This window comes from Lactuca virosa, chromosome 8, assembly GCF_052849685.1.
Source record: "Lactuca virosa cultivar CGN04683 chromosome 8, Lactuca_virosa_CGN04683_v6, whole genome shotgun sequence".
Taxonomy (NCBI): Eukaryota; Viridiplantae; Streptophyta; class Magnoliopsida; order Asterales; family Asteraceae; genus Lactuca; species Lactuca virosa.
The window spans coordinates 390,424,911-390,445,504 of NC_136433.1; positions in this window are offsets into that span (position 1 = coordinate 390,424,911).

Sequence of the window (20,594 nt, forward strand, 5' to 3'; positions counted from 1 at the left end):
GAGTTTGCCCACAAATTGTTATGATATTCGACCGAGAGAAGATGGTGGAAACAACTGTTTAAGCATCCGATTGGAGAACAAAGGCAGTGGAATCAGAGGAAACACATTAAGACAACACGTATAAAGCAAAAATATAAACAATAACAAAAACGACAAAAAATACCCAAAGCATAGAATGGACGTTTTTTTAACATATATACATAAATAAGGGACTCATTAAATTAAAAGATTGCAATACAAACAAAAATACAGGGATCTGGAATGTAACTTAAGGGACCAAAATAGACAAAAATAATGGTAGATTTACTGTTCCTTTTCTTTACATTTTTAATATATATATATAATAATAATAATAATGAAAGTAAAAGTAATAGTGTTGAGGGCAAAATGGTAAATTGAGATGAGCATATCTTTAAGGGAAGGGAAAGAGGAGAAAGCGAGGCTTATCTTGCAAGGCACAAGAATCGTGCTTTTTGTGCGTCTTTAGCAGATGGGGAGTAGTAGTAGTAGCATTCAATTCTTTACCCTTTACGCTTTATCATTTCACCCCTCACCTATACACCAACTCCTTCATTAATTAATTAATTAATTCATAATGGATCTTACGTTTCAAATAGGTTTACATATATGTAACGTTTCTTTATACATTCATGTGAAACACTGGTATGAACTATGAATTTTGAATCAAAATACAATATACTTTTTTTTAAAACTAGAAGACATAATAAAACTCATGTTAAGTAATTAAGATGTCATATAATCATTTTTCTTTTTCTTTTTCTTTTTCATTTTTGATCTCTTTTTGTTTTGGTTTGGTTTCCAAGTCACGTATTTGTCTTTTATGACATCAAGTAAATAAGAAAAGTAGGCGTTATCTTTAAATCTGTAACCGTATTACGAGAAAGCCAAAGAAATTGAATAGAAATCACATAATTTAAGTCAAAAAGAGAACCAGGTTCTTCTCAAAAGATTTGTGAAAATCTGTAAACTCATAATCAATTCATTATTTTTCAACACCAAAAACACATATCTTCTCCAAATGGTGCGTCAAAGTCATATCTAGGCTAAAAAAAAAAAAGATTTGACGATTTTTTTTTTTTGGTTTTGTGTATGATTGCTGATGAGCACAATCAGCAGTTGTATGAACTGCTAATGAGCACAATCAACAATTATATGGACTGCTGATGAGCACAATCAGCAGTTATATGGACTGTTGATAGCTCATCAGCAGTCCACATGGTTGCTGATTGTGCACATCCGCAGTCCATATGACTGCTGATTGTGCTAATCAGCAGTCCATACAACTGCTGATTGGGCATACATGCAAATTTCGAAAATAAATAAATAAAATTGTCAAATCTTTTTTTTGAACCTATATATGGCGTGGACGCACCATTGGAAAAGATTGATGTTTGGGTGTTGAAAAATGATGAGTTGATTATGAGTTCGCAAGTTCACACGCTTTATTTGGTTTGCACAATAACTCAGCTATATATATATATATATATATATATATATATATATATATATATATATATATATATATATATATATATATATATATAAAGAGAGAGAGAGAGAGAGAGAGAGAGAGAGAGAGAAAGAGGTAGGTTCAAATGTTTCGCACATCTAATGTGTGCTAGAATGCACCAATAAGAATTTAGAAATAATTATATGTATATAAAATGTTATCCATATTTATAACTCATTTTTATGGAAACTAATTAAATTCGTCATTAATGTCAACAATAATATTATTTCAGAATGAATTCATATCTAGAAAAATGAGAGTGTATTCCAGCAGAATGAGACGTTCTTCATATTCCATGCAACTTTATTGTATTTTAAGTGAGTGAGTCTTGAAACAAAATACAAACTCATATATAAAAACCTAGATGCGAATTCATTCTGAAAAAATATTATTGCTGACATTAATAACATATTTAATTTTTTCCATAAAAAGAGAATTATAATTATGGATATCATTTAATATACATATAATTATGGAAATCATTTAATATCTATATTTATTTAATTAAATAAATATTTAATTTACTAAATTCCTATTGGTGCATTCTAGCACACAATAAATGTAAGAAACAAAATAACCTAGCCCTATATAGAGGTAGGTTCAAATGTTTCTCACTCACTTAAAATACAATAAAGTTGAATGGAATATGAAGAACGAGAGTGTATTCTACTAGAATATACTCTCATTCTGCTGGAATACACTCTCATTCTTCTAGATATGAATTCATTCTGAAAGAATATTATTGTTGACATTAATGACGAATTTAATTAGTTTCCATAAAAATGAGTTATAAGTATGGATAACATTTAATATACATATAATTATATATATATATATATATATATATATATATATATATATATATATATATATATATATATATATATATATATATATATATAGAGAGAGAGAGAGAAGGAGAAAGAAAGAAAGAGAAAAAGAGCTAGGATCATATGTAACTAATAAACAGGGTGTTATTGTATAACTAATTCTTGACCAATCATTTTACAAATAGAAATAAGGGTAGTTAGGTAATTTCATTAATCTATATATCCCTGACCAAAATTAAAAGCCTAAAATCTTGGAAACTGTTATATTTAATTCTACCCTATCATACAACCGTAACTGTTGGGTTTTGAGCATTCTAATACTCCTAAGGTGTACATGCAACCCTAAATACCTTGGATCTATGTTTTCTCTATTATACATGCAAATATGAACTTTCCAAGGTATTACCCTAACTAGCATACTCTTGTGCACTTGTATAACAAAAGTAGATAGAATACATACCTTTTGATGTAGCTTGATTCCATGGAGCTTAAGAGCCTAGTGCCTTAAGTGTGACATCTCAAATGGTTCACACAACATCAAAACAACTTGGAATAACCATGAGAAGAAGATAATAGTCTTGTTACTCTATGAAATCGGCTTGCCCTCCTTATTATGCACCAGTGCCAATTTCACCAACCAATGGGGTCTTTATATAGTGTGGCTATTAGGGTCACACCATGTAACTCATGACTTTACTCATTCCTTATGCTCCATGGGTTTTAACGTCCATGGAGTATCCATGGGTCACTACATGGGTTAAACCCAACATAAGGAATCATGGATCATAAGCCCACATATATAAGAATGAATGATTTACACAATCAATCCCCATATATTTAATTAGTCTCTTTTGATCACTAAATTAATTCCAAATTAATTCTTGATCAATACTAATTAAATAATATGATTAATATATTAGAACTTATAATATATTAATATGTCACAAATATCCTCTTCTCACAAAAGGTCTATCCAAATTGTTCCGATGCCATGCAACCCAAATGGACAATGCCGGGTCGCGTCAAGTATATACCAATTATAGTTATGGACTTAGACACTAATCCAATAGTAACAACTACACCAAACGACATTTTCTCTTTGGAGTATTCCGTCGAGTCCGTCTTCATCCACAACCTCAAGAATGAAATCGCAACACCCTCTTTCCCTTTCTTAAATCGGTGATCTAGGGTTTCTCCTCCCACCCCTTCGTGAATCGGGCACCAGATAACCACCATAACACTAATATAAAATCAAAACCACCGCCTGATCCACTATCGATCGCGATTCTTCCCGTTCTCATGAAAGGTTTGTGATTTTTTCTTTGTGAATAACCGATTTCTGATTTTTTTCTCCTTGTTTGCTTGTGATTCTTCTTCAGTAAGGGTCATCGGCTATCAAACCTGTAATATTGAAACATTCATGTAAAGGGCGGACCTTGTTTTTTTTTCTGATTCCAATTTGTAGTTCAGAGAGAGAGAGAGACAGAGAGGGACATGAAGAAGAAACAAATAAGGTGAGATAAACTAAAATAGCAGCATGGAATGAGTTACGTATGTAACTTTTTTTTCTAGTTTTTTATGATTATCGAACCCTTGCTCTCAATTGATGTTATCAGAATACATAAGAAAAGAATAGACTTCGAAGGTCTCGGTGGAAGCTTCACACACAGACTGTGTAACATCTCGATGTTAAGGTACTTCTAATTTTGGACTCTATAATTTTATTATGTTGCATTTTGGTACCTAAGTTGAGAAAGATTAGGAGAAGGGCCCAAAGTGGCATTTTGGTGAAAGATTGGTGGGGGTGAGTACGCCGTGCGTACGTGTGTGTACGCTAAGCGTACTAAGGCGAACGATGGGCGTACACTTCATACGCAGGGCGTACACTTCGTACGCAAGGCGTACGTGGTATGCATGCAAACCCTAGTTTTAGGGCTTTGGCTCATATTTAAGCAACCTTATAGACACAAACCCTCTTCTTACCCAACCTCCTTCTGTGATTTCGACCTTCAAGCAATCCTAGAGCAAGTGAGAGCAAATTGTGAGCCTTTTAAGTGAGTTTTGGAGTGGTTTTGAAGAAAGAAGATGGTGATGAGAAGATCTTGGAGTGAGTGCACTTTAGATCTAGGATTTCTTCTTGGTTTACAACATCTTGAAGGTATAAAGCTTGCATCTTTACCACTCCATCTTGTAGATCTAGGTTTTTGCTCTTTAAAGACACTTTTTGGTCCCAAAATGATGATTCATGAACATAGCATGGTCTTGACCCATTGAGATGTCCTTTCAGACCCTTGGAAGGGTCTTGAGCCATAAAAATGGAGTCCAAGTGGTTGGTTTTGTTCCATTTATCATTTAGAAGGTCTTAATGGATTAAGAAGTTGAGATAAGCACTTAATGGATATGAAAAGTCATAAAGTTTGAAACTTTATGACTCTTGAGGGTATTTTAGCCATAGATCTGAAAAATAGACGTGAATGCTTAATCCATTAAGCACTTATTGAGTTTTGGGTCTTCTAGGAGTACGCCCCGCGTACTTGGAGTACGCCCTGCGTACGAGGTCAACCACCCCGATGGTGATCAGCATGCGAGTACGCCCAACGTACCTTCAGAGTACGCCTCGCGTACTCATCCTGTGGTGAATCGGTTGGGTTGACTTAGTTGACTCAGTTGGTTTGACCAGTTTGACTTTGACCAAGTTTGACCTTAAGGGTATTTTGGGAATTTTGGGATTTTGATTGAGATTGGTCATTTGGATGGAATAGGTGATGGTTAGAGCTGAGATTCGGAGTCGAGACCTCATCAGCTTTTGTCCAGTTTGTGAGGTGAGTTTCCCTCACTGTACTTGTGGGTCGAAGGCACCAAGGCCGACAAATTGGATTAGATATCCTGTTATGTGATAATATGTTATGGTGCTGTAGTGATCTGTTAGATCGGTATCCTGATATATAGGATGATGTTATGCTTAGTGATCTGTAAGATCTGCCTAATTGTCTGTTGACTGGTTATATATGTGTTTACCTGTTATGTATATGTCGGCATGTTGTGTGGTTGGGTTGAGGCGGACCAGCGTAGATTGAAGGCCAAGAAACCCAGGGCGTCCCGGATAGACTGAAGGCCTGAGAGGCGTACCAATCAGGCCAAAGGCCCGGAGAACGGTCCAGATAGGCTGAAGGCCCTGTGAGGCGTACCAGTCATGTTGAAACTTCTATGAGCGTTCCAGATAGTCTGTAGCCCGGTGCGACGTTCTATTCAGGTTGAAGGCTCTGTGTGCATGATGTTTGTTATTATGTTTATGTGGTGGTACTTTGGGGGAACTCACTAAGCGTTGTCTTACAGTTTTGGATTATGTTTCAGGTACTTCGGATTACCACGGGAAGGCGAAGGCGTAACTGTACACATTCACTTGTTTATGACTATGATTTTGGGATACTCTGATGTTGGAAATGTTTTGAAAACTATTTTGTAAACATTTTATGAATTTGGGTTAATTTTAAAAATTTTAAATTTATTGTGATTTTTATGGATGTTACAAGTTGGTATCCGAGCCTTGGTTTGAGTGAATTGGAGGAACAATCGTGTGAATCCAGTCTCAAACTAAGGGAAAAGGATTTAGAAAGGATTTTTAAAGTGTTTTCAAAATAATCAAGGACGATGCGATGTGTACGATCAGCCGAAGCTAGTAAGTAAACCCCATATTACCACACTGTTATTTGATATTGTGATATGTTAGAACAACATGCTAGTGATAGGCTAGGGATCTTCAGGAATTGTATGATAGAATTGCCTGATTATATGATGTCTGATAGCCTAGGTTTCTTCCTTATATGAAATTGACATCATTATTGTTTTTGCTTAGTGTATGCATCATAGTTGTACATAACTTAGATTTTATATCCTAAGAATGTTTGATTTAGCCTTATTTCATGTTCTTGTTTGATGAAGGGCTTAGGGTAGAATTGGATATTCGAATGTCTATATGATCCAGTGTTATATATGATTTGTTGCGTTTTGAGCATTCTAACACTCATAAGTGTACATGCAACCCTAAATACCTTGGATCTATGTTTTCTCTATTATACATGCAAATATGAACTTTCCAAGGTATTCATCCTAACTAGCATAATTACATTGATTCATATGAATATATCAAGTTAGAATTACATACCTGTTTGATGTAGAATGACTTCATGAAGCTTGAGTGCCTAGTGCCCCAAGTGTGACACCTCAAATGGTTCACACAACACCAAATACACTTGGAATAACTTGAGAATGAGGATACTTTGGTTATCACTAGTGAAATCGGCCTTGCCCTTTTGTGTACACACACTAATGCCCATTTCACCAACCAAGGACATCTTTATATAGTGTGTAGATTAGGGTTAAACCTTAATACCCATGACCTTTCATTTCATATGATCCATGGGTTAAACACTCCATGGACTATCCATGAAAGCTTAGCCCAACCTAAATGAACTTGGCCCATCACACACATATATCTTAGAGTCCATATTTAATTAGTTCCTTTTGATCACTTAATTAATTATAAATTAATTCTTGATCAATACTAATTAAATAATATGATTATATATTAATATATTAGAACTCATAATATATTAATATAGATCACTAGTATCCTTTTTTCCTCATCTTGTCAATCCAAATGTCCCGATGCCATGCAACCCAAATGGACCATGCCGGGTCGGGTCAAGTCTTACCAATTATAGTTATGGACTTAGACATTAATCCAACAGTCTCCCACTTGGATAAGTCTAAAACTATTATTGAGTATGACTTCAAAAACCAACTGTCAATCGTAGCTCCCAAAAGCTTCTGTCGAACTCTGACCTTGCCGATGAACTCTGACCTTTGTCAATGACTTATCCATTAGATAAGGGATCATATATTCCTCCATTCTAGATATCATATTGACTGAGACATGGATTATTAATCATTCTCTCTGTCCATTTGTTGTTTCCCGATTTCCGATTTATGATGACTGACTGATTGAACAAATCAAATCAGTACTGGCTTGGCCAAGCACTCACATGTGTCATCGCTAAATCATCGAGGGGCCCACAGATATCGCTTTTATCCCGAAGGTAAAAGGAATGGATAAACTTTGACTCATATGGCTTGTTATACTACTTGTTGAATCATACACAAAGGCACGTTTTATAACATCGAGTTACTAATGCGTTTTCGTGCAATCAATGTATAACCAACTCATAGTAACAACTCATATCTCTAGGTTTTAAGAATATAAGATATTATCGTCTCATGATCACTCGTGATAAAATCCATGAAGTGATTCAAATGAGCGTGGGTTGAATCGAATACTCAGAACTTATGAGCACTCATGAGTGTTGTAGCACCGCTTTGTCCAACATCTTAGACCTCTACAAGCCAACCCATGATAGTCATGATTCATATCTACTTCCAACATATGACCGACTGTGGATAGTTTGAATAACTTAGTCATTCAGGAAGAATGACCTAGTTTATTCTGGAAGTCAAAACATGCAAAATGAAACACAAGAATAAATGAATCAAATATGGTATCAAACCCTATGAATATAAATAGACCACTTTTATTTATCACCATACTGATTACTCATTATTTCATTGTTTCGGTTTTATCAACTTTATACCTGAATTAAAAATACTAGTTGTCCCATGCTCCAAGCATGTACACTATGTTTTTCTAAACAATAGCTTTGCCATACACCAAGTATGCACTCTACGTTTGTCTATGATCCTTACTTTGTGAAATAAACCAATTGAACATAATTTCAATGATTCTAATTTCACACTCCCAAATCCTTATCGAAAAATGTGAGAATTTCAAATTCCTATCATTTATCGAAATCTGTTTAGATTTTAAACTTATATGCACTGACCCTCCTGTAATGAATATGTAGAAAGTCACAAAGACTTGTCAACAGTCATTATGAGGTATTCCAATGGAGATCAACTCCATGGAAACTAAGTCTCATATTCAAAGTACATTGCTTTGGACATGTTTCTTGCATTAAGTTTTCTAATCTTACACAGATAACTTCCACCTATGGAGACAACTCCATATTCTCATTTTGACTATCACTTCTGAACAAGAGATGCCTCTTTTCAGAATATGTCAATATGGTCCTTCCAAAATTAGCACTATACTTCCAACTGTCCCTGACCAACCAATCTTTGGTAAACCTCAGATTGTCCTCGACAATTGCTTAATCATTTTAGTCATATCCAATTCTAGACCTTTTCCCTTCTTAATGCCTCTGGGCATTTGGAAAATTTTAGAAATGACAAATATTATACCACATGCAATCGATCCTGTACCCAAAGCAAATGGTACACGATTCATGATGTCTCACATAAAGACATGATTCTAGACCAGTCTTTTGCTACAATATTTTTATTTGCCATGTTTTCAAAATTTGACTATGAAGAGGGATGCCGTAATCATAATCGAATTTTAAGAACGCAATATATAGAATTTCCTTAAGTTGAACCAATCCAACATGAAATTCATATATATATTCTTGACTAAAGATGATTAAGGTCTCAATCTAAGCCTTTAGAACTGAAATGAAGTATATCCTCTCCCTTAATTATAGCAAAACAACTTTTTCAATCCCTGCAGCCTCACGAATTGAAACTTTTGTTTTCTATAATTAACATTGCTAACTTGCAACACTAACAATAATTATCATGCTCCCACTAACATGATGATTATTAGCATAACACTTATGCTCCCACTAGCTTTGACATGTACTCAGAAATCAGCTGGACTTCTAGAAATCAATACTTTATTGACTTTCTTACCAAAGTTCAGATTTTTGATACGAGATGCTTTGATAAAACTTTATCAAAATCATACACCTTTCCTTAGATAACATGCATGTGTGTCTAAACAATTTCAGAACTATGAAAAGGGATGTCGTAATCATAGTCTCAATTGTTTAGACCTTTTGCCATCTGCTTCAAATCTACTTGGTGGAAGTGTTTCCTCACCATCATTTTCATGAATCGGAGAGAAACCTTATGACCCTTAGATTTTATGGTGTATATGTTCTTATCCATGTGAATCGTCAAAACCGTAGTCACAAGACAAGGATAATGACAAATCCAAACTCATATGGACTGAACTTATGCAATCTTAACTTCTTGCCACCTGGCAGTACAGGGCCTACCATTGCTTCCAAGTTGTTATGCAACCAATTGAGAACTTTCAGAACTCCTATGCAAAGCCAACTTTAACTGGAATGGGCACAGAATATGTCAACACGATAGGTTATAAACCTCAAGTCGTGTGCTAGTGAAGAACCTCAGGTTTTATTCTTGATTAGTTCTTGAAATTCAATCCAACATGATTATCATACACGAGTGCTGCAGGGTTGGTGGAAGTTTCATGGATGATTTGTGTGGGGTCAGTCAACCAATTTCGTAATGCTTAGCCTTCCTGTAGGAAGTGAGGATTGAGTGTATGCGTATGCTAGTATTTATTGTTAGGGTTGTTGTGATGTTCCTCTGATACAAATGCGCGTAGGTGTGGAAGGTGGTGTGGGCCCGTACTACTGGAAGCACAGGGCTCGTACACATAACAGGGAAGTCACAACCCCTAGGGCTTTGTTGGGAGTTGGTTCCCCTGGTATGATATGTGCTTTATCTGATATCTCCCTGGTTTATTTTCAGTATGGTGGTTACGAGACGATTTAAGACGAGATCTGAATCAGGAGTCGGGAGAGGTGGCCAGGATGGGTCGGGATTGACTGAGGATCGGATTAGGGAGATTATGCGAGAAGAGGTTGTTTTCATTGTTCGGGACCAGATATCGGAGCTATTTGGGTCTATCAAGACCTTTATGATGGAGTTCTTTGATGACCAATATGTTGCACTTTTGGAGGCTACTACTGCTACAGCCACCGCAGCCGTTGCGGCTGTCGGGATTGGTGCTGGGAGAGCCTTTTAGTATCGGGACTTCGACAATACGAAACCCCCGAAATTTGATGGAGTTCAGGATCCGATCATAGCCATAAGGTGGTTGTCTGACATCGAGGGATGTTTCTTCACTTGCTCTTGCCCAGCTGACCCAGAAGGTCAAGTGCGCTCTAAATCTTCTGCGGTTCGGAGCGAAGGATTGGTGGAGACTTGTTACTGGCTCATATACTTCTGAGCAGAGGGTTGCTGTGACTTGGGAGTAGTTCTTAGAGATGTTCCATTCTAGATATGTTCTGCTGGTGGAGCGTGAGAGGTTGGCCCAAGAGTACTTAGATTTGAGACAGGGGACTGAGTCGGTGACGAATATCACCAAGATCTTTACGGAGGGGGCCATGTTTTGTCATGAGTTTGCTGCTTCTAAGCAAGCTCAGATGACCCGTTACTTGAGCATGCTCAAGACGGACATCAGGCAGTTTGTATCCACTCAACGTTATGGTTAGTTGTTGGAGTTGCAGGAAGCCGCCATACAGCAGGAGATTGAGATGGAACTCCATACGAGGGAGCAGAGACAGGCCCCGACGCAGTCGTAGCCAGCATCGAAACAGTTCAAGGCCGCTGATACTAGCTCTGGGAGTCAGATGGGCCGCACTTGTGGGAAATGCGGCAAGGTTCATGAGGGGACTTGTCGATCGGGTGGTGTATGCCAGAAGTGTGGCAATGAGGGGCACTATGCGAGTGATTGCCGCGAGCCGGTCCCAGTTCCGAGTACCAGGATTTGCTACCATTGTGATCAGGTTGGCCATATGAAGGTCAACTGTACATTACTCGATGCCAAGCCGGCGCAGGCTCCGGCGCCAACTACTTTGAGGATCATCGATGGGCGCCAGGGGAAGGCGGAGCCCCCGAGGGCTTGGGGTCGTGCTTTTCAGCTCATTTTCGAGGAAGCCAGAGCAACTCCAGATATCGTGATTGGTATGTTCCTATTTATTGTTTTGTTGATTATGTTTGTGGCATGCTCATGTATATGCTCCTAATAGGTACGTTATTAGCGAACTCTTTGCCTGCTCTTGTGTTATTTGAATCGGGTGCGAGTCGGTCCTTTGTATCTTGATCTTTCATTAGGGAGTTTGATATGCCTATTGGGGAGTTAGAGTGTCCGTTGCGGGTTTCAATCGCCAACAAACTGTTGGATTAATGTCTAAGTCCATAACTATAATTGGTAAGACTTGACCCGACCCGACATGGTCCATTTGGGTTGCATGGCATCATGCATTTGGATAGACTATAATGAGAGAAATAACACTTAAGGTTGGTTAATATATTATAAGTTCTAATATATTAATAAGGTTATTTAATTAGTATTGATCAAGAATTAATTTGGAATTAATTAAGTGGTAAAAAGGAGACTAATTAAATATATGGGTTGCTTGTGTAAATCATTCATTCTTATATATGTGGGCTTGTGATCCAAGATTCCTTATGTTGGACTAAGTCCATGGGGTGACCCATGGATACTCCATGGAGGTTAAAATCCATGGAGCATAAGGAATGGGTAAAGTTATGAGTTACATGGTGTAACCCTAATAGCCACCATATAAAAGAATCCCATGGCTCAAGAAATCGTGCACTAATGTGTGAGTGTGAGGGCTAGACGATTTCAAGGAGTGTTCAAGTTTCTCTTAAGTTATTCCAAGTGTATTTGGTGTTGTGTGAACCATTTGAGATGTCACACTTGGGGCACTAGGCACTCAAGCTTCATGAAGATATTCTACATCAAAGAGGTATGTATTCTATCTTGTTATATTTATTATTTTGTATGCTAGATTAGGATAATACCTTGGATGTTCATAATTGTATGTATAATAGAGAAAACATAGATCCAAGGTATTTAGGGTTTCATGTACACTTAGGAGTGTTAGAATGCTCATAACCCAACAGTGGTATCAGAGCCTAGGCTTGTTTTCTTGTTATACTTGCAAAAGTAGCTGAAAAAATCGAGTTGGATGCATATATTCGATTGTTTTGGCTGGAATTGGACTAGGAACATTACCCTAAGATGTTTTTGGACTTATAAACTTGTTTTTGATGTGGTAATGTTCATGCTAATCCAATTTCTAAGATAATTGTCATAATTTCAAGATTTGTATTAGTTTGTATGTTCATGCTAATTTCTTGAAGATTGATGATTTGAATTATCTTGTTCTTATGAGGTTCTTAGATTAATAGAAAAGTTGTGTGACATAGTTGTTTTCAATCCATTTTAATCTAAGAGTTGATTCCAAAGTGTGTTTTTGTAACTTGTCCTCAAGTTATATGAAAAGTCACATTTAAGAATCATAAAACTCATAAAAGTTGGCAAAGGTTACAAAATGAAGAGTCTAGTTCTAATTAAATGGTTTTATGACTCCATAACTTGTCCTCAAGTTATGGAGGTTCAAGAGTCTCTTCATTAAATTAAAAAAAAAGTGTAACCTTAATTAGTTCCATAAGTTACAATAAAAAAAGTTATTTTTTTTATTAATTAGTTTAAAGTCTTCCATAACTTGTCCTCAAGTTATGGAACTTGAAGAGTTTTTTTTAATTAAAACTACTTTAAACTCATAAGTTATGGAATTAATTAGTTTTGAATAGTTTCAAAACTTGCCCTCAAGTTTTGGAATTTGAAAAGTTTTCACTTATGAATACTTTAATTCCAAGTTAGCCCTTAGAATTTTAAAAGTTAAAATTCAACCCTTATACTTTATAATATTATAAGTTAATAATATTTATATATATGTATAAGAGTAAAGTCAGTCTTACCGTTAGTAGGCCTCATTCACGAAGCCGGTCTATAAGGGGGGTATAAGGTTACTGCCTATAAAATGGCAGTTTAATGGGTGTCCACTCTCACCCACCGCTTCCTTGACTGGTGGAGGGTCGTTAGCCGAACGGGTAGGACAAGGACTATAATTCTCCTTTCATTAAAAGTATTAATGATAAATACTAAGTAACTAAACTCTTATTAATACCCAATCTTAGTTACTTAGGAAAATGTGAATTTGGTGCTAACCCATGAAATTACACTTTGCACTTTGCTTAAGTCGTTAGTGGAGCGTGTGTGGTTAACCGGCACACTAACCTGGACTTAACAAGGTAGGCAAATGGTAACTTAATATTTATCATAGTATCGGTGGAGCGTGTGTGGTTAACCGGCACACTGATTAAGGGGTAAATATTAAGGGTACCAAGTATATTTGTATGGTTATTCACACCTTGTTTTGTGATCCTCGGCATCCCAGTCACAAAACCTGAAGGGCACACACGAGATTGAAACATGCATTTGAACAGTTCAATGAATCTCAAAGATCTAGGACTTTCAAATCCAATTAAAACCTAATAAATTATTTCGTTTTTCATGGTGGAAATTGGTGAATCGTCATTCACCTACCTTCAAATATTTTATAGCTTGGATTACGGCATCCCTCTTCTAAGTTATAAAATAGTTTGTTGGGTCCTAGCCTTAATATTTCATATTGGGTGTCATATTAAGGACTTTAAATCAACTATCTTGAATATCTCCCAAAAAGATGTCTGGTCTAGACATTTATGATCTTCCCAAATCTCTTGAAACAAGCTTTCCTAAATGAAGATGATGTCCCATGGATATCATACTTCTGTCACCTCCTCCAATTATTCTCCCTAACCCACAAGTTCCTAAAAAGTTTAAGGTCACTCAAGCCCTATTGGCAAGGCAAGGTCAAGGTGTGATCACATCTTGGAGATGTAGTCACATATTGACAAGCCGGGAGAGTTGGGTGTCAAAGTCTTGAGAAAGTTGGTGGCTCAACTACTTTCTAAGTCACATAGTGAGTTCTTTTGGGAATCCTATGAAACAGACTAAGACAAGACCCTTAATGATCTTATCTATTTGCTAAGATCAACTTCCTAAAACGCTATGGACATTGACAATGATGACATTGGATATCCAGTAAAGCTCTTTCTTCCCAATGGAAAGGGATCGGCCATAGTCAACTCGGTTGACCAAATGGTAAAGAGAGAGGCGAAGTCTGAGATAGTCCCATTATCAAGGGTCCATAGGTAACTATTGCCAAAGGAAGGGGCATTGGTTACGAAGCTGCCAAATTTACCTAAGGATGTTAAAGTCAATAAGTTTGGCTCTACTTCAGGTAAAGTCCATTGTCTAACTCTATTAAGTACATGCTGATTCTGATCGCGAAGATGGATTTCAATCGCATGGTTCGGTGATCAGAATTTTGGGCTATTACTTAAGAGTTATGATATTTATATTGCTTAGGAATAGATAACAACAAGGTTTTCATATGGATTGTAAGGATAAGTTTTTCCGCAAAGTTTTAAAATAAAAGAAAAAGGTTTTGATTTTATTTATTTTAAGTATCCTTACAATGACATTTGTGAAAAGTTGTTGCTTATAAGATTCCATTGATAGCAATATTGGAAAAATGGATTTGATTCTTTCGGTTGTGGTAGTGTCTAATATTACCAAATAAGGAAAGATTCTCATCACCCAAGGTTCAATTGGACCGAAACTTGGAATCATGCAAATTGTATAGTATGATGAATGAGAACTTTCAACTTGGAAAATTAAGACTAATTCCTTATGTGAATAAGGAAAGGACTAAGGGATCGAGTACACATTCTTGTGCACTAGTCAAGTCCACCACAAAAGATCAAGAAGAGTATTCGTCATGATTTACTTAAGTTCAGTAAATATGATTATACTTATAAGTTTAAGTATAAGTCTGTAGCATTGGAGAAGTTTCAATGTGAGACAGAACGAATAAGAAGAATCAAAGTATGGCAGAAAGATAAAAGTTTCTCAAATCTGAAAAGATGGGAGAGTACTTTAGTATCATGTTTATGATCATCTTAATGATTAAGATACCATATCACAATTGGTCCTCTAAAGTCATCTTAGTGCATTCTTATGACTAAGAAGAGGAGTCATGAATTGTTGAAATGGTTAAATCAAAAAGATGAGTCATACTTCGTTCCAAAACAATTCTTAGAGTCATACTCCAAGATTGTAACTTGAGTGACATATCTTAAAGAGGGTTTGTTAACACTAGTCAAATGTAAGAGTAAAAGGTTATCTACTCTTGTACATTTGAAATTGGTAAGTTGTGATGTTTTGGATAAAACAGAGACCAACTTAGGCCAATTGTGTAAAGTGTTAGTCTTGATAAAGAATCCGCACTATCTCTTGAATATTTGACAAGGGAGTCTTATATGTCAAGAGGACAGTGGGAGTCTTAAAGCTCTTGAAAGTTTCAAGACTTAATCAAGAATAAAACCTAAAGTCCTTCACTAGCACACGACTTGAGGTTTATAACCTATCGTGTTGAAATTTTTGTGCCTATTCAAGTTGGCTTTGCATAGGAGTTCTGAGAGTTCTCAATTGGTTGCACAACTACTTGGAAGCAATGGCAGCCACCTGAGCTGCCAAATGGCAAGAATTTAAGATTGCACAAGTTTAATCAATATGAGTTTGGATTTGTCACTAACCTTGTCTTGTGATTATGGGTTTGACAAATTCACATGGATAAGAACACATACACTATTAAATCTAAGTGTCATAAGGTTTCTCTCCGATTCATGAAAATGATGGTGAGGAAACACTTTCACTAAGTAGATTTTAGCTAGATAGCAATTGTGATATTTGCATTCTCAAAGTCGTGAGTGGAGCGTGTGTGGTTTACCGGCACACTAACATGGACTTGTGAGAAGTGGCAAAGGTCTAAACAATTGAGACTATGATTACGGCATCCCTTTTCATAGTTCTAAAACTGTTTAGACACACATGTGAGCTATCTAAGAGAGGTGTATGATTTTGATAAAGTTTTATCAAAACAATCTAGTATCAGAAATCTGAACTTTGGTAAGAAAGTCAGCTGATTTCTGAGTACATGTCAAAGCTAGTGGGAGCATAAGTGTTATGCTAATAATCATCATGTTAGTGGGAGCATGATAATTATGACAAAGGTTGCAAGTTAGCAATGTTAATTATAGAAAACAAAAGTTTCAATTCGTGAGGTTGCAAGGGTTGAAAAAGTTGTTTTGCTATAATTAAGGGAGAGGAAATTATACTTCATTTCAATTCTAAAAGCTTAGATTGAGATTTTAATCGTATTTAATCAAGGATATATATATGAATTTCATGTTGGAATGGCTCAACATAAGGAAATTCTATATATGAGTCCATTATTTGCGTTCTAAAATTCGATTATGATTACGGCATCCCTTTTCATAATCTGAATTTTGAGAACTTGGCAAATTGAAATGGAAATATTATAGCAAAAGACTGGTTTAGTCTTTATGTGAGACATCATGAATCGTGTCCCATATGCTTCGGATATAGGATCGATTACATGTGCTATATTCATCCTTTCTAAAATTTTCCAAATGCCTGGGGCATTATGAAGGGAAAAGGTCTAGAATTGGATATGACTAAAATGATTAAGCAATTGTCATATTGACATAATCTGTAATGTTAATTCTTGAAGGACCATATTGACATAATCTGTAAGGAGGCAACTCTTGTTCAGAAGTGATAGTCAAAATGGAATATGGAAATGTTTCAAAGTTAGAAATTATTCAATCTGTGTAAGATTAGGAAACTTAATGAAAGAAGGATGTTTCCAAGGAGCTGATCTCCTTTGGAATGCTCTGTAATGATTGTTGTCAAGTCTTTCTGACTTTGTGCATAATCATTAAGAGGATCAATGCATATAAGTTTAGAATCTAACAGATTTCAGTAAATGGCATGAATTTGGAATTCTTGCATTTGCAGTAAGGATTTGGGACTGTGAAAAGAGGATCATTGGAGTGATGTTCAATTGATCTATTTTACAAAGTAAAGATCATAGACAAACATAGTATGCATACTTTGTGTATGGCATGCCTAGTGTTTAGAAAACATAGTGTACATGCTTGGAGCATGGGACAACTATTGTTTTAAATTCAAGTATAAAGTTGATAAAACCGAAACAATGAATAATGAGTAATCAGTATGGTGATAAATAAAAGTGTTTATTTATATTCATAGGGTTTGATACCATATTTGATTCATTTATTCTTGTGTTTCACTTTGCATGTTTTGACTTCCAGAATAACTAAGTCGCTCTTCCTGAATGATTAAGTTATTCAAACCATCCACAGTCGGTCATATGTTGGAAGTAGATATGAATCAAGACTGTCATGGGTTGGTTTGTAGAGGTCCAAGTTGGTGGACAAAGTGGTGCTACAACACTCATGAGTGCTCATAAGTTCTGAGTATTGGATTCAACCCGCGCTCATTTGAATCACTTCATGGATTTTATCACGAGTGATCATGAGACGATAATATCTTATATTCTTCAAACCTAGAGATATGAGTTGTTACTATGAGTTGGTTATACATTGATTGCACGAAAACGCATTGGTAACTCGATGTTATAAAACGTGCCTTTGTGTATGATTCAACAAGTAGTAGAACAAGCCATATGAGTCGAAGTTTATCCATTCCTTTTACCTTCGGGATAAAAGCGATATCTGTGGGCCCCTCGATGATTTAAAGATGATACATGTGAGTGCTTGGCCAAGCCAGGACTGATTTGATTTGTTCAATCAGTCAGTCATCATGAATCGGAAATCGGGAAACAACAAATGGACAGAGAGAATGATTGATAATCCATGTCTCAGTCCATATGATATCTAGAATGGAGGAATATATGATCCCTTATCTAATGGACGAGTCATTGACAAAGGTCAGAGTTCATCGACAAGGTCAGAGTTCGACAGAAGCTTTTGAGAGCTACGATTGCTGATCGGTTCCTGAAGTCATACACAATAATAGTTTTAGACTTATCCAAGTGGGAGACTGTTGGATTAATGTCTAAGTCCATAACTATAATTGGTAAGACTTGACCCGACCCGGCATGGTCCATTTGGGTTGCATGACATCATGCATTTGGATAGACTATAATGAGAGAAATAACACTTAAGGTTGGTTAATATATTATAAGTTCTAATATATTAATAAGGTTATTTAATTAGTATTGATCAAGAATTAATTTGGAATTAATTAAGTGGTCAAAAGGAGACTAATTAAATATATGGGTTGATTGTGTAAATCATTCATTCTTATATATGTGGGCTTGTGATCCAAGATTCCTTATGTTGGACTAAGTCCATGGGGTGACCCATGGATACTCCATGGAGGTTAAAATCCATGGAGCATAAGGAATGGGTAAAGTTATGAGTTACATGGTGTAACCCTAATAGCCACCATATAAAAGAATCCCATGGCTCAAGAAATCGTGCACTAATGTGTGAGTGTGAGGGCTAGACGATTTCAAGGAGTGTTCAAGTTTCTCTCAAGTTATTCCAAGTGTATTTGGTGTTGTGTGAACCATTTGAGGTGTCACACTTGGGGCACTAGGCACTCAAGCTTCATGAAGATATTCTACATTAAAGAGGTATGTATTCTATCTTGTTATATTTATTATTTTGTATGCTAGATTAGGATAATACCTTGGATGTTCATAATTGTATGTATAATAGAGAAAACATAGATCCAAGGTATTTAGGGTTGCATGTACACTTAGGAGTGTTAGAATGCTCATAACCCAACACGAACATGGGGTTTTTGCATCAGCAATGTATCAGGGTTGTGTATTGGAGATCTTCGGGGTGCCTTATCCGATTGATCTGATACCTATCCCCATAGGGAATGTATGTGTGATAGTGGGTATGGACTAGCTGAGCAGGTTTGGTGCCATGATTGATTGCGAAGTGTAGCATCCCAAAATTCTAGACCAAAAATTTCATTTTTGATATAACGATTCATAAACACATAAAAGAAAACATCATCAAGTTATTTCATTTCATAAAACCATAAATCATATGTCTCAAAACCATATCATAAAATAGTAATAATGTTAGAGTACAAATCCCAAGAATCTCATATGCTGAAAATCATGTGTGTGATGCGCTGCTACCGTGTCAGCTCCTTTCCCTTCGAAGAAGAAGGACCTGAAACGAAAACTGAAACTGTAAGCACAAAGCTTAGTGAGTTCCCCCATCATACCACATACCAAACCATAAACATACTGCCAGGCTTATCTGGGTGCCCGACCTACCCTGCTGAGCATATCTGGGTGCTCAACCTACCCTTGTCAGGCATACCGGGGTGCCCGACCTACCCCTTGTCAAGCATATATGGGTGCTTGGCCTACCCTGCCAGGCATATCTGAGTGCCCGACCTACCCTCCGGTTTATTTCAACCGGCTACGGGGACTATTTCACCCCTTCCACTACGACATGATAACATAGCATATCATATTATCAGACATATCTGGGTGCCCGACCTACCCTGTCGGTATATCTCAACCGGGTCCGGGGACTAGCCCCTTATCTACCACTATCACATAATCACATAACATACTAGCACATAAAACATAACAGATAGTGGCATACCAGAAAATTATCACAAAGACAATCATCTCAACTATAATCACCTACTAGTTGGTCGCCCTTGGTGCCTTAGACCCACTTCTACTGGAAGGTAACTCACCTCAATGTCGTGAAGTAGCTGAACTGTCCTCGGTGTTAGGATCAACTCTCCTCAAACTCCTACACATAACATCTCTTTTAATTACTCTTTCAAACTTATAACCCCTTTAAGGGTCAACTCTGGTCAATGGTCATGTCAAAGGTCAACACTCTGGTCAAAGTTAACCTTCTGGTCCAAGTCAACATTCTGGTTGACTCAACTCACCGAGTTGGTCCGTCAACTCGTCGAGTTCCATGATTTAAAGAATCTCGAACTCGCGATCTAACTCGTCGAGTTACCCTCTAACTCGCCGAGTTTCTCCTTATGACAGAATTGGGACTTTCCGTTTGAACTCGTCGAGTCCTTCCATGAACTCATCGAGTTCCCCTTCATACAAGTCGGGGCATTTCAATCATAACTCGCCGAGTTCATCATTGAACTCGTCGAGTTCATCCTTGAACTCGTCGATTTCCTCTTCATATATGTTGGGACATTTTGCTCATCAACTCGCCGAGTTCATCCTTGAACTCGTCGATTTCCTCTTCATACAAGTCCATAAACATGTCCAACTCGCTGAGTTATCTTCTAGACTCAACAAGTTTCCTTAGCAACAGAAAAGGTTAGGGAACCACGACCCAACTCGCCGAGTCCTAAGAACGACTCGTCGATTTCCCCAAAGTCTAATTCCATACAGCCAATTTTAGTCGGGCTTAATGCATCCACAACATAGATCTGGCCTTCTAGG